The 21975-nt window shown below is 35.0% G+C and overlaps 1 pseudogene; it reads left to right on the top strand.

Moving 5' to 3' along the window:
* Window positions 1–20628: 20628 nt before the first annotated feature.
* On the top strand, window positions 20629–20747 carry LOC120612603 (uncharacterized; annotated as a pseudogene).
* Window positions 20748–21975: the final 1228 nt, after the last annotated feature.

Here is a 21975-nt window from a genome sequence, read left to right on the forward strand (position 1 = left end):
CCAAAATATGAATAACAAAATGAACTCTGTAAGTCAGAAGAAACAAGCAGAGGAATTAAATCTCATGGTCTTCAAATTTTGGAAATATCAAGTAAGGAACATAAAATGATTATCTTTAAATATATAAAGAAATGAGTGAAACTAAGAAACTATGAAAGTAGATTAAAGAAAAAACTTATAGAAATGAAAATAAAATAATAGACAAGTTAAATAGTAGACTAAATAAAATTGAAGAAAGAATTAGTAAACTGGAAGATAATTCTGAAACAATCATCCAGAACATGCATTGACTTATACAGTAAATCATTTCTTTTTCATAGAGTCATCTACAAATATTTGTTGAGATTTACCATGTATCCCCCAGCAGAGTTGTCGTTACAAGGAGCTAACACGTGGTACGTTATGTAGTTAGGATGAACATGTGCACAGTTACGAATGAGGGCCCAAATGAGGAAGTGTTGGTCTTACCTGAGAGAACCAGAAAGAGCTTCATACAGAAGGTTACCTTAAGCTGAGTACATATAATTATTTCCGTTGATATTATCATCATTGTTAAAGCATACAACCAAGAAATTTATAAACATGGCAAAAATTACAAGTTAATAGTTATAAAACTAGTACTTTGACAACTGTAGCAACTTCATAAAATGGTCAGGACCAAGGAAAAAAGCAAAGGAGAAAAAGATAGAAACGGATCTTTTATTGGGGGTAGTATCTCCTAATTATGACTTTTTAGCTTTGAGTTTGTATTTATTTGCACTTCTAACTAGGCACTGAAACCTGACAGTTTTTCAGGACCTCCCCGTCCCTTCACCCTACATCCCCTATCCCTCTCCCCACTCCTTTTGTCAAAACATGAGTAGACCCAGTGTGCACACCTGTGAGATCAGCTTTCCAGTCTAAATACCTTATATAAAATCTTTTGAAAGCAACAGGGTACACTCACTAAAAGCTTTAGGAATGGGAGCCAATTTTTAATTTGTTCCTCCTGTTTGATGAAACTATAGTACTTCTCTTTCAAAGACTTTATTAGAAACCAGGTTTTCTTATGGGAACACAGACAAGCAATTTACAGTGATGAATTAGTGATGATGGTTAGAGTCAAGAGTTTCTTCAATTATTAGAGGTTTGTACTATCTTAAAAAGGCATTAAACTTGCAGAAATATTTCAGATTTTAATGGAGCCAGTTCCAAAAAGAGAGTAAGAGCAGTTAATAATGACAGTCACGCTGATAATAAGGACAATGATGACTACTACCATATCTGCTGATGTGTCAGGCATCATACAAAGTATTTAGAAATATTTTCTCCTTTAAGGATAAGGACAACTGACCACCTTAGTCTTAATAGAGTTATGTCAGGAAGTCTATTGCAAAAATGTTGAACGTTGAAAACAAAATTTGCTTCAGATTATTTTTTGAAGCCATAAAAGCAAAGGAAAAATAGGCCTGCTGCCAAAGGACAATAGTGCAGTTTTGGAGATACAAAAAGCTGAACTCCATATTCTATTTTGCTTCTCTCTTTCCTAGCAAGGAGCATCATCTTGAGATGAAAAATGATAAGAATATGAGTAAGGAAAAAGAAGCCAAAATGATACACAAAATGATTCTATAAGGGCCCTTAACAACTTTAAAGGTGTCTGCCTAATGGTTAGAATGAATTCAATCAAAAGATACAAAGAGAACTTTCAAAGGAGGTCAAAAATCTTGGAATCTTGGAGGACAGAGAGTCTGCTGACAGGCTAGGAATATGTGTGTGTGACTGCTATTTTAAACGGGAGAAAAGTATATTCCACAAATTGCTTGAGGGGCACAATTCTAAGAGAGATTATTGTATTTTATTGATTTCAAGTCACACTTTTCTTTTTAGCACATTAATATTTCAGAAAATGGGAAGTATTCAATAATCAAAGACAAAGTAGATTCCCCAGCCATCAGATTCAACATAAATTAATACCTACTTATGCATTAATATGATTATTTATCATGTATTCTTCCATTAAGTTATTTTTATTTAACACATGTGATTGGATTTGAACTCAAATTTGAATTCTTTTTGACATAAAGTATCTTAAAAACCAATATAATGTAGCATTGGAATAAAAATCTGAGGCATATAAAATATGCATTACAGAGAAATACAATTGAGTGTTAGGAATGGTCACATTTTCTGGAATAGATGCTAGAATTTTCAAAGCTCAAAGAATTTGGTGTGACCAATATATTTGATGTCCTCTCCTTGTCAAAAACTTCAGGATATATTTCAAAATTTTATTAATAGCCAAGTCTAAGAGTTACTAGAGATCATAATCACGAGTGTGGTTTTTGAAAAGAATATCACGGCAAGGCCAAAATGATTCAAGTGTCCTTAGGCTCTGAATGTAAAGAAGGCTGAGATTTTCGAAAGTGGTATATAATGTAGGATAACTATGTGCTATTTTCAATAAAAAAGAAAAATATGGTATTTGCCCCCCAAATATATTATTAAATTGATGTGATCTCTTAGCATTCTGTTATATTAGAATTAGATTAAAAATGGCTTTCAAAACAAACTCTAATGTTCATGGTCAAGTGCTTTTAGACAAAGGGGCCAAGATAATTCAGTGAGGAATACCAGTCTTTTCTACATCTGATGCTGGGACAACAAGATATCTACATGCAGAAAAAAAAAAAAGAAAAAGACGTTAGGCCCTTTACACCTTCACACCATACACAAAAATTCACTCAAAGTAGATCATAGATAGGAATTTTAAAGTTAAAACTATAAAACTGTTATAAGAAAATACAGGAGTAATTTTCATGATTTTGAGTCACTGATTTTTTAGATATGAAATCAAAAGCACAAGTGATAAAAGACTGATAAACCAAACTTCAGCAAAATTAAAAACTCTTGTGCTCCAAAGAATTCCTCCAAGAAAGTGAAAAGACAATCTTTAGAATGGGGAAAAATATTTTCAAATCATAGCTTTGTTAAGAGACTTGTAGTTAAAATATATAAAAGACTCTTAAAACTCAACAGTGAAAAGTCAACAAAATTTTTTAAACGTATTTGAATTTGAATAGACATTACTCCAAAGAAGATGGCTAATTGACACGTGAAAATATGCTCGACATCATTAGTCAGTAGAGAAATGCCAATCAAAATCATGCAATACTACTTCACACTCACTAGAGTGAGTATAAATAAAAAAGACACGTGATAAAAACTGTTGGTGAGGATGTTGAGAAACTGAAATTCATTCATTGCTGGTGGGAATGTAAATGGTTCGGCAACTTTGGAAAACAGTTTGACAGTTCCCCAAATTGTTAAATATAGATTTAGCTTATGACCCAACAATTTCACTTTTAAGTATTTATCCAAGAAAAATGAAAACACATCCTCATGCAAAAATTTGTCCACAAATGTTCAGCATTATTCAAAATACCCAAAAAATGAAAATAGTCCACATGTCCATCATCTGATAAATAAATAAATAAAATGTGGTATATCAATACAATGAAATATTATTCAGCAATAAATATCAAGCACTGATACATGCAACATGGATTAAACTCCAAAACATCATATAAAATGAAAGAAACCAGTCATTATGAAAAAAAATTGCATAATGCCATTTATAGGAAATGTCAGGAATAGGCAAATATATAAAGACAGAAAGATTAGTGGTTACCTTGGGCTACAGGGAATGGGGAGAGAATTAGATGGAGGGGAAGTGGAATAATTGTTAATGGGTACAAGATTTTGGGGAGGGGAGGAAATGTTCCAAAATTAAGTTATAAGATGTGTATAACTGTAAATGTAATTAAAACTATTGAATTTTACACTTGAAAAAAGGTGAATTTTATGGTATACAAATTACATCTCAATAAATCTATTTTTAATGCATTGAAAGTGAATAGTTCTGGAGCAGATGGAAGAGAAACTAGAGATCACGAGGACCCAGACTGAGTTTACTAAAAATAAGTCAAATTGCACTAACTTCTTATTCCACAGGTGGGGTTAATCATTTACTAGATCCAGAAATGCTGTAAACCTAGTGTATCTGGATTTTATTAAGATATATTATAAAGGTCTCTCATAATGTCCCATTGGACAATTAAACAACTTGGAGAAATATTACTTGAATTCATTGAGAGTTTGATGGATTCACAACTGTACCAAAAAGGGACTGATTTAATGAATGTATATAATCATTAGAGGTGAGATACAGTATTTTGTATCAAATATTCTTCTGATTGACATATTGATGACTTGGGATATGGTAGATCATTGGGAATAATCGCTGAATACTAGTAACAAAATGTTAAATATTCTTGACAAAAGATCTCAGTAACATCGACTAATATTTATCTAGATAACACCTACTGTAAGGAACAAGGGGAAAATGAAACAAAAGACAAGAAATATTTCTTGAGCTTAAATTTTTGCAAATGATCATATATTCATATGCACCAAATTATAAATGTTAAAATTTAGAAAAATGGGGTTTCAAGTTATCTAGTTCTATTCTTTCTCTGAAGTGCCCCTGAATTTCAATTCTGAATTGAATAACTAAACCCACTGGAAGGCAAATGCATACAGAACAACATTGCTGGTCTTGGCCAGCATAGACCGCTGTGGACCTAGAGCTGTGCATTGACATAATGAGTACTGGGTTTTATTTTCAGACATAGAATTCATTTCCTCAGCAAGGAAAGACTTAGAGACTCTGGGGAATTGACAGCCTAAAAGAACCCATCAAGTCAAACTTCTGCACTCCCAGCCAGTTTGAAACAAAATTGATGTTCTGTGCACATTTTGTCCTCACCTGAATTGCATGCTGGCTGCTCTATAGTATTTATTAAAGGTGGAAGAGCCAAGTACAGCATATTTTGGAAACTAAATACCTGGTGTTCCGACACACACTTTCTGGATGAGCCATAAATTAGCGGGTTCCTCATAAACACCGATCTGTTCACTGAGTGTTTACTGAGAAAGATGTTTTCTCCTTTTTTTTTTTATTGTTTGGTTAGGAGATATTTTTTTCTTTGGGGCTTTGAATGATGTTGGAAGTTATAGTTCTGCCAAAACACAGGTTGCAAAATGCCTTTAAGTGGCTTAAGCTACTACTCCAAGCATGAATCACTGAAGTCCATGCTTTCAACGCTTTAATAGAGGTCTTTCAATACAGTGTTTGGCCTATTCTCCAGTGAAATGGATACTCTATGCTTTTCTCAGGGCTTCTCCCAGCAACCTACTTCCACAAACAATGCAAAGCAGAAAGTGATAGCATTTAACAGAATAAATGCTGATGATTACATTTCTTCTCTAAAGAACGTATACTATGTGAGAACTTTAATAATTAATTTAAAGTATTTCATAACATTGTAATTTATACCTCGAATCCTTGGATAATATTTCTTTCTTTAGTCATAATAACATAATTTAAGCCAAACCACATGATTGCTTTGGTTTGGGTATGGGATTGCTTTGCTTTGATTATAGAATTTTCAATGACTCTGGTAATCCTAACAATACATGCTATTTACTGAGAAAAGTGCCAAACAATTGTGCCATATATGACATACAGTATTCCCAGACTTTGTAACATTCCTTTAAGATAGATACTACTGTTCCCATTTTCTGCATGAAGATGCTGGCACTCAGAGTAATTAAGTAACATATGTGGTCTTACTAGCTGTAAGTGGCAGAGTCAAAATTTGAACACATATTTGTCTGATTCCAGTTTATTGCCCTCTCCTTTGAGTTAGGTAAGCCAGTCTCACATTCCTTTTCTTTCAAGTTTGCAAAACTTTGTAATTGCTTAAGTAGAAATATGTAGATATACTTACAAGGCTAAGCCGCATATTAGAAAGTAACAAATTTTAGGTGAAGAAAAGAATATTCCGCTCGGGTATTTACCATACATGATTTTAAGCTTTCATTTTATAAAAGTTATGGTTATCCCATCTGTTTCTTCATAGCATAGATTATTTTCTTAGTCTAAAAAACCAACCATTGTTCTATTAAGTCCTGGGTCTTAAGGCTTACTTTATGCATCTTTGTTACATTTCCTTCTTATTTATTTTATACTGCATGCTTTTTTATTCTTTTGTACACACAAGAAGAATATTGTGGACCAAAAATATCATAAAAGATGAAGCTATCAAAAAAAAAAAAGCCTCTACATGTCCATGCATTTGTCCTGTCCTTTTTTTACTGAGTAGAAAGAACCATAGCAGAGATGCTGCTTCTCTCTTATCTGTGTCTTATAATCAAAGATTTAAAAAGTGCTATAGCTGCAGTGTTTTCTAATTAAAACAAAACAAAACCTGATCTAGAGGAAGAGAGTAATAAAACCAGATTTGTGTTTTAGGAAGCACACTCTGAAGGTATGGAACATATTTAAGAAATTATTGTAATAGTTTAGGCAAGTGTCAATGAAGTTGGAATCAAAATAGATGGGATAGAGGATAGAGAAGTTTCAGGTATGGGAGCTGATAAGGAGAAATTAATGATTGACTTTGATGAGGGGTATGAGAAAGAGGAAAGGTTCTCGAGTGTCTCCCAAAATGAAGAGAAGTAGCTTTGGGATGAAAGATTACACAAATAGATTTTAAAAATCTATTTGCTTATTACTCTGCCATTAGACTATAAGAGCCATAAAGACACAAACTTAGTTTTCTTTAATATAATGCCTGATATTTAATAGGTATTCAAAACAGAGTAAGTTTAGCTTTGGTTATGTTGAGTTTTAGGTGCTCATGGGTCATATAGTTAGAGGTTTAAAGAGTCTAAAAAATAACTAAAATACAAATTGTGATCATCTTTGGCTGTTAGAATTATGCTAATATTTATTTTATTATTTTATTCTGAATACCCCAGATTTATCTTAATATTTTATTTCAAATATCCCAGATTGCTACAATGAACATACATTAATTTCGTTTTAAGAAAAAAATTAAAGCTTATTTATTATTACAAAGAAGAATAAAACTGGAAAAACAAATATAAAACCATCAGGACAGCCTACAAGGACAAATAATATTTATCAAAGAAATGGTTGGACATTTGAGCAGGAAGGTTAAACTAATTTATACTTCCATCCCAATTTTGATAGTGCCTATGTCACCACACAATCAAGCATGGGCATCATAGCTTATTTTCAAGTTTTATGTACTCCCTATTGTTTATTAGGGAATCATAGTTCTGGGCTAAATCATTTGGCTCTTCAGACTAAAAAAGCAAATAGACGGTAATACCCCTTAGTCATCAGCTCCATTCTTACTATTATCTACTTATCCTCTCTTTTGAATTTCTGAACAGTCTTTTATGTTAAGGCAAAAGAAGTTACTATATCTGTCTGTAAGTGCTCCTAGTTGTCTTTCAAACTCACATTTTATTTAAAAAAAATTCTTACAGGAGGCAGATGATTTTACAACAAAACTAAATATAAGAAAAATTAAATAAATGCCACATATATGAATTAAACATACATAAAACAATGTATGTCTAATTTATACTTGTGACATTTTGTTTTTGTTTTTGTCTTTCTAGTCTAGAGTGAAACTTTCAGTTAAATATATCTGAAACAGAGAAGGTAAGACTTAACTTCTATATAAGCCAATAGGGCTGCTTTCCATGACAGCCTAAAAAAGAAAAGGAAATTAAAAAAAGAAAAGGCCAAAGAGAATTCTTTCAAAAACCACAGGGAACAAAGAATTAAAGAGTGTATTATTCAGTGGAGGAGTGGAAGAACTGTGACCCATAAGAGGAAAACAGGAAAAAAAAACAACAACATGGCTTAGCAAGGAAGAGAGTAAGTATAAACACATATATTTTCTCCTGGCATCAATACATAAAATATTAAGAACTCATTGCAGACAACAATGAGAGCAACATAGAAGAGATGAAGAAAGCAAAAAATACCAGAGGCTGTCAAGTGTCATATTTTGTTTTCTGTCATTAGTTTATATCAAACTCTAACCAAGTGTATGATGCTCTGATTTTTTACTACAGGTCTACAATGTGAATATATACATTTGATATTTCTGAAAACTTGGCTTTTAATATCAGCATTCTCTCTGCAAGACATTTTTTGGAGGCAAACATATTTTTAGTGAGATATGACAGATTAATAATGTACCAAGAACTGAGAATAAAAGATCTAAATTGTCTCTAATGTCTCAAGGAGAGAAGAGGGAAAATGATTAAGTGTGAGAGAAAGGACCAATCTCAAAACCGTCCTCATAATGCGACATCAGAATGAAGTTCAGAGAAGTTATCAAGTGCTTCTTTCAGGATTTTGCTGTGGATCTCTTCATTACAAAGTCACTAGGAATGTCACAAATGACAAGTATGAAAGACCATGATGTAAGGTTTAGAGAGTACAGCAATTCCTGACTCACTTTTGAAAACCCATGAAGAGGAAAACAGTAAAAATTGTTGGCTGGAATATGCCATGAGGACAAAAGTCAGTATCATTCACACGTAATTTACAAATGAAAGTGCTGCTAAGCAGGTCATCATGCACGAGAGACATGGCAATGTTACAGAAGTCAGCTATGGACCAGGTTCTAGACAGATTTGAGATATTTATAGAAGAATATAAATATAAGTGACAATTGTGACTAGGAAAGACTAGTATAAGCCATCAATCATGAGTCTTTTTCGTAACAGTGAAAGCCTTTAGAAGATTTATTTGCCCTTAGATACTCATTATGAATTTAGATTTTAAATGTACTTAAATTTGACTTGAGCAAAATTTAGATGTTTCAGTTGCAGTCAATGGAGGCATGCTATAGTATAGAGAAAAATGTATACATTATGTTATTTGATTGGCAATAAAATTCATATCTATTCTAGAAGAAAAAGATAAATGGCAGCAGTAACTCGAGTGAGACAACTTGTGAGAAAAATTGATAAATGCATACATTAATATATTATGATGCATGAAAGTTATTGATCTAAGTTGTAAATTATATTTCATGGTAGAAAATAGGAATGATCTACATGAACATGAGTATGGTAGGCTTATAACATTAAAGGTTCCAGTTCTTTACCCATAGGTTCATTTCCTTTGCCTTGTGACCGCAGCTCTTGCTGTACGGATATAAATTATATTTCCTTGCCTCTCTATTCAGATCTCAACCATGTTCACTTTTAGCTGACAGGATTTTGAAGATATAACCAAGGAGAGACTTGGAAAGATGTTTGCACATTTCTGCTTGTGCTTTTGCCCTCTTTCATCACCATGACGACACATCTGAGCTAACCTGGATGGTAAGATCCACGTGGGATAAAACTGAATCATCCCAGTTAACCTAACCATAGCCATCCTAGATCAGCCATTAGCTAACCAACCCTTAGACCTGTAAGTAAACCCTGCCTGGGCCACAGAAATGCTTAGCTGCAGACCCCAGATGTGTGAGCAGTCGATGCTGATTACTGCATGCTGCTGAGGATTTGTGGTTGGTTGTTGTGAGGCATTTCTGTGGCTGTAGAAAACCAATTCAATGAGTAAGGTGATTTTACTTGTAATATGCAAGATGGCCAAATGACTTCTTATGGATAGACAGAATGGATCATATAGTTTTGATTATTTGTCACTTTAAGATTTGTTTTGAATAGTGGAATGATCAAATTTTCAAAGACTTTTATAAACATGTCTTCTATTCTAGAAATTAAATATTTTAAATATTTTATCCAATGCATTAAGAACCTCTATTTAGAAGGATGAATTTATATATATATATATATATATATATATATATATATATATATGACATAGAAATTTCAGTTTGTATGTGGAACTGAAATTAAACATAATTTTTATCTGCATCTACTTTCAAAAGATAGTTTTGAATGGTTTACCATAGTTAACATTGTCAAGTGCTTACTGTGCATAATGTTCTAAGAGAGAGTTACTAATACTATCTTTATGACAAAACTGAAACTCAGAGAAGCTAAGAAACTTATTCAGAATGACGTATCTAAGAACTGATTGAGGTAGGAATTAGGAAGGCTTCGAACTCCACACTTTCAGCCTTAACACTTCATTAACATGAAAAATAAGAGAATAATTAAGTGGCAATATACTTGTGATTTTCTTTTTCTTTTTAAGGCAGTATTTCAGTGTAAATGTATTTTAATCTTTGGAAGTGCCCTTTACTTGTAATTGCTTTTTAATAAAATGAAAAGAAAGAAATATGGAGTTAGGCATGTGGGCACCTGCTGCTAGTTCTATCACTTTTATTTTTAGGTATTTTTAGACATTTTTATACAAGCAGATTAACTACTTTTGTTTCCATTTTCATCATATGCATAATTGGGGCAATGGCATTTGATTCATTTTTTAAAACAGTGCTTTGCATTTCTTACATTAAAAGATACAGAATAATTACAGTATTATTATTTATTTACATTAACACTTAAAAGTTAATAGTGGATGGCAAACTTTCTTAACTAGTCACATAATTCTGCAGTGTTTTGATAGAACATTGACCTGTTGATGGCACTATACTCATTAGTATGGATGCCAACACTCTTTGTTCAGTGTTCACAGTTCTTGGCTGGTAAAAAAACTCCACGGCTTTGTCATCTCTAGGCAGTCAGGACTTCTGACATCATTAGCTTGCAGTGAGTTAGGCCTGGTGAAGACAGAGTACACCACTTTTACTTAGTTACCCTGACTAACATTAGACACTTAAACACACAAAACTTTGGCATGCTTAATGGTTGCACCTCCAACTACTATGGAGGCAAGCTGCATTGCCAGGTGCTCTTGGCTTGGGCTGATCATTGTGTTATAGAGACCTAGAAGATAAAAAAAGAGTTAAAACATTTCATCTAGTTTTTCGGCAATAGCTGGAGAAAATGAGTAATACAAATCATCAATTTTCACTTCTTTTTCAAGCAGAGTTTTCATAAATTTGTCTCTATCATTCTTAAACATTGTAAAATGATCACATAGTGGAAAAAGCATAGGTCTGAAGCAAAGGTTCTTAAATTTTTTGACCACCTTGGGCAGTCTAGTGAAGTCTATGGATACTTTCTCAGAAGAGTGTTTTTAATACATAAAATAAAGTACCACCACAAAGGAAACAATATGATGAAATGTAGTTACCACAATATTTTTAAATGTTGTAATACGGTACTGTATGTGTTTATTTATTAATGCGCTAAATAACTAGATAATATATTTAAAAGACAGGAAAGGTAAAGTTAAATGTTATATTTTAAAGACAAAGTGTGAAGATTAGAATGAGAAAATTAGGTATGGGGTGGTTATTCACTTCCATCCAAGTATTGACCACTAACCATTACGGGTATGAAATTCTGCAAAATAACCAAGATGTGTGGATTACCACAGTGGAAACCCTCAACTTCCCCATGTTGACTGAACTACAAAACACCAAATGCCCAGGTAGTTCCCATGAGCATCTGTAAGCAGAAAGGCTTCAATCACATGTGATCTAGCAGTGATTTTAAAGTAGTCATGTATATAAATGATAGTTTGTGAAACCCTTTTCAACTTTACAGTAATATGAAAATATCTGCTATTTCTGTTGGTGACTGTTACACACTGACCATGTCCCTCTGAAATTCGTGTGTTGAAGCTTTACTCTCTAATGTGATGGTATTTGAAAGTGCTGACTTGTGAGATAATTAGGTTTAAATGAGGTTATGGGAGGTCCCCATGATGGGATTAGTGGACTTATAAGAGGAAATCAGGAAAACTCCTCCCCGCCTTGCTCCTCCTCCCTCCCCCTTCGCCTTCCACTCATCCTCTTTCTCTTCTTTTTCCATGTCAGAACACAGAAAGAAGGCAGTTATCTGCAAGCCTGGATGATTTTTGCCAGACACCAAATCTGCCACCATCTTGATCTCAGACTTCCCAGCCTCCAGAACTGTGAGAAATATATGTCTCTTGTTTCAGTCACCCAGTCTATGGTATTTTGTTATGGCAGCCAGAGCTGACTAAGAAAGTGACAGTCATAGGTACTATGAATACTGCTGAGTTTGTTGCATACATTTAAAATTGAAAAAAAAACATGCTTAGAAGTTATAAAATAAAGATATAAATTGGTTTTCCTATCCAAGTTCATGGATCTCCTGAAGTAGTCATTAATCTAGCTTTAAATAAGGGCTCTTCCACTTATTGACTGTGCAGACTGTCAAGTTGTTTTTACTTCCTAAGCTTGTTTTTTTAACATATAAAATGAGGGCATAAACATGTACTTTATATAAAGTGTTGTTTCATAATCAAATGAGATAATGAATATGGGAAGACTCTGTAAACTATAAAATAATAAACAAATGTTAGCTAATTTTATTATGTCTTTATGCTTGCAACCTTAAGGAAATTTTGAATTTGGTTTGAATTCAAGCCAAATATAATAAAGTTTGAATACAGTTTGTTCTCTCATGAAATCAAATTCTTCAATCTACCATCAGCTTCTATTTGAGATTGAAGAGAAAAAGATGAGAGAAAAATAAATGAAGAAAGCTAAATAAAATAAAATAAAGCAGGAACTAGAGAAGGGAGACAAATTAAAGCTAGCTCTTTTGCTTTTGAGGTCAAACATACATGTGGTAAAGTGCATAAAATGCACTAATCTTAGGATTATACAGCCTGATGACTTTGTACTTATGTACAGACTTAGGTAAGCCCCACTTAGATCAAGTTATAGAACATTTCCATACCCCAGAAGTTTCCCTCATGCCCCTTCGTGGGCAGGTTCAACCCTTACACCCCTGAGATAACCGCTGTTAAGACTTCAACACCATAGATTAGTTTTGCCTCTTCTTGGACTTCATATAATGAATCACACAGTATGTAGGCATTTGTATCTAGCCCTTTATTCGCTATGTCTGTGAGACTGCTCCATTTTGTTACACGTTATCAATAGTTCATTGTTTTCATTGCTATGCAGAGCCCCTTTACTTTTATCATTGGTTTCATCTTACTTAGAATCCTACTAATTCAACTAATAATCTGTATCTCCACTTTAGAGGTGGAACAAATATGATGATTGGTTGCCCTCTTAAAGGAAGTAGAGTTTTCAAAGACTGTTCATAATTTCCCTAGCTTTCCAATTGGAGAAGAAAACTTCTATTTCTTTTGGATATCCTTTCTTTCTCTAGATCTGGAATGCATAGAAATGTAAATGATCTATAGTGTCAAATGAGACAATATGAACATTTTGATGGTATTTTCTGCCACCATCTTTGAGCAATTTCCCAATATACTAAATCAACGTTGAATCAGTAATAACCATTGTTATAAGCTAAAAAAAAAAAAAAAGTATCCAGCTCTAACATTGACAATAGAACAGCAGAAAATCATCTTTGAATCTAATATGAACCTCTTTGGGAATTTGTGAGTATAACTCTGGTTTCATCATATTAAAGATTGTTATGCTTGTAGAAAAGCTGAGAGACTAGAATCTGTTTGCAATTACCAAATCAAAATGCAATTAACTAGTCACTGGGAACAAACAATGATGTCTTTAAATGCCCTTTTGGAAAAGTAGAATTGGTAACGGGGATCAGGTTCCCAAGGTTCGGATGTTTTCACTTATGAGCCTTCCTATGAAATATCTGAAGACCCCTGCAATAGTTTGTCTTAGGAGACAGAAAGAGAGGCAGAGAGAGATGGAAAATAGAAAGCAAATGGCACTTCCATCTGGGCATTGGGGCTTCTCTTATCCTCAGAACACTTCAAAGAAAACTTCCCCTCCATTCCCTGAGTCATTTTGTTTTGATCTCACTTATAATGTATAAATACATTTCAAACTAAGGATTGAATTTTGCTGGCACATGATCTTTTTCCTTACAAAATTATTACAAGAAGTGTCTCTGATGGCTGAGATGTGTAATTTGAGTTGGGAAAAAACTGCTGCTTATGAAAGTAAGACTATTTCATTTCTCTTTTAGTAGGGTATAGCTGACAAGATAGAAATGTTCATTTTCCCTCTTCTCATTTGCAAAAGCATTTCTCTAGTGTGATTTCCTAAACATCCATTTGATTCGTATTAGCTATGTGTTGTTTCTCCTAAAATCGGTCCTTAGCTTTTGGTATAGCTTTTAATGGAGGGCAAAAACATAAAAATATATTGATAATAGTGGCAATAATATTTTTTATACTTCCAATATTTGTCCCTTACAAGGGACATTAACTCAGTGAAAATAAAAGCCATTTTCTTTGTATTTCTCCTGATACTATACCAGTAGATGTGAGAAAGAGCAGTAGAATGGTTTAAAGTTGAGCAGGAGAAGCAGTGGGAGGTTGGATAAAAATGAACTGTTTCTTATATTGAGTTTTATTCATTAATGTTTCCATGAGGATGGTCTTGGAGACATGGGAGCTGTGAAAGCTTCTCCTGATTCAGTTGACTTCTGAATTTCATGCTCATTTCACTCAGGAACAGTAAGCTCTGAAGGCGATTAGTTGACCCCCAGCACTTTAAACAAACAAGCAGGAAAAAAATTATTTATCTAAGGAGTGCGTCCCTTATCAAGAAGTAGCTACAGGCTCTCACCCCTAGTGATTGCAGGCCTGGGGCAAGCATGTGAGTGGAGACTCTATACATTTGTCTAAATACTTAAACATTATATGTCAAGAGAAAATACTATTAAATAAAATGTCCTAGCTTCCTGCCTTGACCAATGCACCTTGCTAACAAGCTGGAAAGTCAAGTTAGAACTTAGAACTCTTAGACTCCTCGGAGTTCCCAGGTGGAATGTGCCAGTAGAGGGGGAGCTAGTCTAGGCTCCGCAACTTGCCCCCTCGACCCCCAGCTCCTTCCAAATCTCAAGGTGTCTCCTGAGTTCACATGTAAACACTCTAGCTTTCTGGTCCATGTTCCATCCACAATTTTGCAGTCATCCTATGTCCAGTCCCCAGGCCTAGGGGCGTATACGCTATTGGCTCAGGGGTATCCCCCAGGACATGAGACCTACAGAGAGAGGTCTGCTAAGGGTTTGAGGCCATTCATAGCAAATTCCAGAGTCTATGTATCTCCAGCCTGGTCTAAAAAGAAGGGAGTGGCCCTTGACCACAGAGCAGCCTCACCACATTGGGGGAGGCATGACTGGAGGAGACCAGAGCACAGCCCTTCACAGCAGGGGCTCCTCTTGCTTGCATCTAAAACAATTTGGAATAACTACTCTTGGTTTTATGTAGGGATATCAGACAACCTCAAGAGTCTGTCCTTTACTGTACCAGGGACTATGCTAGATACTGCAGATTCAGAGATGAGTTAGTTACCACCCTCGAATGAATTATCCCTTTATGAAAAGGCCACTGTAAAATGCAAACATTAACACAGAGAGGGGAGTGCCTTCCTTTCCAGGACCTTTATAATGTGACTTTGTTTCTCAGATGAGTTCATTGTTCCCATTTAAAGGGTAGTGCAGAAAGCCAGACCCTGGCTGGTACAGCCACTGATTCATGTTTTTAAGAGACATAGATGCTCCAATAAACAGCTCTCCACCTAGTTTGTGCTTGAATCCTAGCCCACTGGCTGCTCCCTAGTCCTTTCCTCTGACTGGAATTTCTTAGTCATAATCTCACGAGAGCAGAATACTCCCCTGCCAGCCAGTGCCCAGGATAATGCATCTGGAATGTAGAACCTTCCTCAAGTCCTGCCACAGTCTTCCTGAGCAGTGGTCACACACACTAGTGCTCTCTCATGGCTTAGACGAGGACTCTTTGTTTTCTATCCTCCTCACCTTCAGTTAGATTATCTGATAACTGGACGAATCTGGAAGGCAAAACATTTTGTAGGACAACTGGCCTTGTCCCTTGAACACATTGAAAACAATGATTGCCCTAGATTAAAAGTGACCTAAGGGACTTAATAACCAGACACAATGAATCTTCTTGGATCCCAGTTTGGAGAAACTACTGTAAAATTGTTTTAGGAATAATTAAGTAAATTTTAATATGGTTTCAGTATTAGATGAGATGAAAATTTAAAGGGAAAGGGAGTTTGTCGATTGAGGAAAAAATACATTGGGAAAAAAAAAAACAAATACAAAAAAACATACTTAGAGAAAAATCTAGAGAATTGTGCCTAAGAATTTATGGTGGTGATGCCTGGGTGGTGGTGATGTTTTGTTTTGTTTTTTTTCCCCCTTAATTATCTACAATGCTTGCATACTTCTATAATAAAATTATTGTTTAAAATAATCGGAAGATGTAATGTCACATTTATATATGTTTAGAAAATTACTGCACACCTCTCAGCCTATCTTTCCAGACTAGCTCAGGCCTGGTGTGGGCCCCAAAGCAAGATGCAATATAAAAATCAGTAGTTCCCAGAGGTATTCGCAGACAGAACCACATTAATCTTTTACCCTCATGGGTTTATTGAGTTAAGGTTTAATGTTATTCCTTCAGAAAGATGAAATGGAAACATCCATTTGAAGAATGATTTGTAAAACTGAAATGGAAGTCATTTTCTATTATTTTATGTGGTATCTCTTAAGCAAGTACCTAATTTATGAATTCTTTCTAGAGTCAGTGCCCGGAAAAAAAATTTTTCCTTTTACCAAGAGCAAGAGAACTCATAATCTTTCAGGTTTTCTTGTTATCTTGGCTGCTGGAAAACTCAGATTTAAGTTTTGCATGTAACTACATAAATTACCTAGGAGATTGAAAGAGTAATCTTTTTTCTTAATAATAATTAATATTTAATTATTATTTCATAATAGATTTCATAAAAATCTATTTTAACAACAGTTCTAATTGCCCTTTTCTGCACATATAATCATTTTCTACATCATTTAAAATTCATTTTGGAAGACAGTACAGTATAAAAAAAAATAACAGGACTTCCCTACAGATTTCTGTAGAGCTCACAGGCAATTTAACAAGTGGTATGGACAGTGTTTCAGAGAGTCTGCCCAGCCCACAGTGCTTCTCACTTTCTCTGAGTAGTGAAGTCCATGGGAGTAAACCTTCTCCACTCCAGCCACAATTGCATAACTGGATTAGATGGACACATTGCCAAATCCAGATAGTAGAGTCTCCATTCTGAGCATTTGGATTGAAAAAGCAATTCTTTCTGGTCTTGACTGCTTACTTAGGATGCTGTGAGTCATAAAGAAGTCAGCATTTACACTCTGTTGGATCATTTTATTTTGCCTTTTTTCCAAAATATATATACTGGGTATAGTTCTGAAACCGAAGAGAACTAAACACAATCTTCTAAGTCTTCTGTGGCATTCAGTGAGGCAGCTTTAGTGAAGTAGGTGGAGCAGGGGTAGGTTGCCACCTAGGTAGTGACAACCAAATGCACGTTTCACTGCTATATCTCCTGTTTCCCTATAGAGGAGGCAGGCTTCAAGAAGTTTTGTTTTTTAAAGGCTACGGATAATTCTAATGCCTACCTACTTCCGTCCCTCCTCCAAGAATGAATAAAGAATCTGTGTCCTTTTTAGTGATGACTATTCCACTGAACATCACTGCAAAGCCAATGATGTATGAATAACAAAACCTCTGCCAAGGAAGTGTACTTACTTCCATGTATGTTATGGCATTCTTGATATTCACTTTCATATTTTCATACAGCAATTTTTATTGTTGCTGGTGTAGTATGTGACATTTAATGTGCCGTTTCTCCACCTTTAGGTTTATTATGATTGCTGAAGTTGGTCTCCAGAAATTATGAATTACACCAAATCCATGTTTCGTCTCATCAATTCAGCATCTCTCACTAAGCAGATTGGAATAAGAATTCTCTCTTCTCCCAAGCAGAACTAATAAGGTAATAAACAGTCATTGATTTTAATTGAATTATAATTAAGATCACACTATTTAGTGGCATAAGATAGCAACTTGTTAAATAACTAAGTTCCTTCTGGTTTGGAAGAGTCAGTGAGTTTTTCAGATGAGATAGGCTCATACTTGTTACAACTAAAACAGGGCGGTGAGAGGTGACTAGAAACAGTTAAATCTCTGCCATATGAGAGACCTGCTGTGAATCCACTATGCCTCCCACCCACACTTCCAACCACAGAATCATTCTCTACAGATTTCTGATTCCTTCGTTTTCTGATTTTCACATGTCTGTTTTTTAAAAAAGTGATGTGTTCTCAAAACAGACACAGATGTGAGATCTAATTTCTTATTGGAAGTGACAGAACACATAACGATTTGGTGAGATACTTATTTCACATATTTCAAGATTTCAAAAATAGTCATCGAACAAAAGAAAAGCTAGATAGCAGGGTGGTCTTTCTCTGGTTTCTATGTTCCTTTCTCTCAGATTCCCATGATGGTCTACTATAAAGAAGATATAGAAAATACAGAAATCTCACATATAATACAAAATACATAAATATATTACTGAAAATAATGATTTAAGAGAAAAAGGGGTAAATGTTCTTTTAGTTTTAAAGAAGAATTGAATATGATAATTTCTACATGTTACTCTAACTGTAAACTTTCATCATGTCATCTTTGAGCAAATGAGCTTTTTCTACCAAAAAGAGAAAAAGCTCAGAAATAAATAATTTTACTCATTAAGTTCTAAGGGCAGTTGCTGTACAGAGCAAAGAAAAGGATGTAATAGCTTTTAAGAAAGAAAGATGTGTGGAGGCATATACTGATGAGTATGTGTGATCATGGTAAGTAAGTAAATTAGCATTTATATAGCACTATTTTTCAGGTGAGACAATGGTAATATATTTACTACAGTGCAGTGCTGTGATGTAAAATCCAATACTAAAGAGAAATGATGTGGCTCTTTTTAAAATACAGGCATTTGAACATGGAGCTACTGCCTACAACGTACTAGTCGTCAGACTAGATAGACTTCTCACAGTCATTGAACTTTCATAATAAATCTGTTTGGTTTTACTACCTCCATCTTTGAAAATGTGGAAACTGAGGGTCCAGGAAAATGAAATGACTCAAAGTCACATATTTGGTCAATTGCAGGTCTAAGGTTAAAATGCAGACCTTTCTGGGGCTAAAGTTGTTTTCACCTATCCCAGTGAAATGGAGGGGAAATGTTACACATTTTCAGGAATCCTTATATTTAAATAGTGCTTCAAGTTTACAAGTTAATTTTGCAACCGTTTTTTTTTAATCTTTAAAACAACTTGTAAGGCAAACGGGACATCGTGGTAGAGACGAATAACGGTTCAGAAAGCTTCAGGGACACGTCATAGTTTGTGCATGGTTCATGATGGAACAGAAGCTCAGCAGCCCTGGAGGACCTGGCTGAGGGCCTGACACTCTACTCCAGTCAAGCACGACCAAAAAGGCATTACTGCATGTGTTGAATGAAAAGTCTGTTCTCCTTAGAAGAGTGACCTTCTAATTGTGTCCTGAGGGCTCCTGTGAAGAGCCTCAGCTGGGAGCCTGGTAGGGAGAGTAAACAGCGGCTAGAAAACTGGAATGGAATCTGTGCAAAAGGGGCTTTATGCTACCTCTCCCGCTTAACCAGAGGAGTCCTGCTTTAATTTCCTTTTGTATATTTATCTCCCTCAGAAGATTTTATTTGAAGAAAAGAGTTCTGAAAAGGGTTTAAAGTGTTTGAAAATTACATCATTATCCCACATAAACATTGCGTCATTTTGAAGTTTTTGTACTTTTTGTATCCAAGCATTTGAGGAACACAGTTAGAACCAGTGATTATGAAACAGACAAGAAAGGAAGGTGCAGCAGAGGGAGAGTTCACAAGGCTTTGCACTATTTTACATGTATGTCACAGTCAAGACTCACCAGATGCTTAATGTTTACCAGTCATGAGAAGATTAACCAACTGTGCCATGTTGAAGCTTTTGACATCAAACCTAATAGATGTTCCTATCAAAAGCTTGTTAGTGCATCCCAACAGCTGTCTGTGGAGCTTAATGGAGTAAGTGTAAGCCAGTGGTCAGACTTCCAATTTCTAGGGCAACTATCTGTCTTAAAAGTAAGATGTACTAAGATTTCTTATGGAAGGAGATAGATCAACAGATCTCATTCCAGGCATTCTCTACCAAATTATTAATCACTTGGGAAATATTCACACATATACACACTCACAGTCACTTCCGACTCTGTACTTTAAAGGATTTTGTGCATACCTTCAGTATAGTCCCCACTACACAGCCAGTGGTGTCTATGTCTGTTTCTCCCACTGTCCTGTCCACTTGTTGTAAGGATCAAATCTTATTCATCATTGTAGTCCTTGGAGTTAGTACTGGGCATGGCACACAGATGACCAATGATAATTTGTAGAGTATTAAATGACTATTTTTTTTTAAAAAAAAAAGGACAGGAACATATGAACTCTCATTTTATCCTTATTAATGCAGAGAGAAAGGTTTCTCTGCAGATCTTGAAAAACGGAATGCTGCCTTACAGCTCAATTATATTCATAGTTATTTCAATTTCAGAAGTATTTACAATTAGGAAAATTGGTCATGAAGTTAGAAAAATGACAACTTTTTTTGCAAGATCTTTTGCATTGGCATACTCAAGTCTCAGGAGACTAGTAGTAGAAAGAATGTTTATATTTGATCCTACCTTCCGAAGTCAGTTTGCTTAACAGATGCCTTTTTACAAAAAGTGTGTTGACTATTCAAGCTTGAGGGAAGAATATTGGGAAAACTTCCAACATTTTTTAATATTGATATCAAAACCATCCTGTCTACGGCCATGCTACTCTGAACAAGCCCGATCCCATCTGATCTTGAAAGCTAAGCAGGGTCAGGCCTCTTTAGTACTTGGATGGGAGACCACCTAGGAAGACCAGGTGCTGTAGGTGTAAAAAATAAATAAACATAAAAATAAATAAGGGATTGTAAGCTGACAAGGTCCTTGCAATCTGTGAGGTCAACCAAGGGTTGCCTCGTCTGGGAAAAAAAAAAATCAAAACCACCCTATTATACATTGTTTTTTTGCCATCTTCTCTTTACTTTTTCTCAATTTTAATTGAGTTAAAGTAAAATGGTGTGGTATCTGTCTTACTTGACTCAGAGAGTTTCCCCATTGACAGTCCAGGTGAGTCCAAGCTCAGGGATGGGCCCATATCCCGGTACCAGCTTTCCCTCTGTGGTATCAGGAGAAGCTGGGTGAGTCAGTGCAAAGCAAGAGCCTTGGGGTATGATCCTGCATATTTCAAAGTTCTTACTACCAGGAGGGGACTCGCAGGTATCACAGGAACTACTGTGACCATTGCTCCATCCTGTACCGGCTGTTCTTAGCACCTTCTTTATCCCCTTGTTTAAATGTCTGTCTTCACTTTCCTTTGGGAGGTGAAGGAAAACACCGATACATCTACTTCCAGAGCATGTTGAATGGAAAAATGGGAGATGTCATGTTTCAAGATATTTTTTACCACTCTGTCCCTTAACTAATTTCTATTCTTTCTTTCTAGTGTGGGAGTTTACATTCTAATTCCTTATCAAATATGTGCCCCCCACTTCTCTCTCTCTCTCTCTCTCTCTCTCTCTGTATGTGTGTGTGTGTGTGTGTGAAAGAGAGAGATAGAGGCAGAGAGAAGTAACAAACTCAGAATTCAGGCTGACCGTTAATATTTAGATTTCCATAAACTTGGCTCTGTACATTTTTTTTGTTGTTTCTGTGTTTTTATTTATTATGGTGACATTGATTAATGAAATCCAATGCATTTCAAGAGTACAATTCAGTAGTAAGTCATATATATATTGCATTGCGTGTTCACTGCCCATAGTTAGATTTTTTTGTCACCACATATTTGACCCCTTTTACCCAATTACCTCTCCCCTCCCCTCCATCCTATGGTAACCATTAGTCTACCATCCATGTCCATGAGTCTCTGTTTGTTTGTCATATTTGTTTATTGCTTTTAGATTTATATTCCACATATAAGTGATACCATGTGGTTTTCAACTTTTACTGTCTGGCTTATTTCGCTTAGCATGATTTTCTCAAGATGCATCTATGTTATCGCAAATGGCAGTATTTTGTCTCTTCTTATAGCTGAGTAATATTCCATTGTATATATGTACCAC

This window comes from Pteropus medius, unplaced genomic scaffold (genome assembly GCF_902729225.1).
Source record: "Pteropus medius unplaced genomic scaffold, Ma_sr-lr_union100, whole genome shotgun sequence".
Taxonomy (NCBI): Eukaryota; Metazoa; Chordata; class Mammalia; order Chiroptera; family Pteropodidae; genus Pteropus; species Pteropus medius.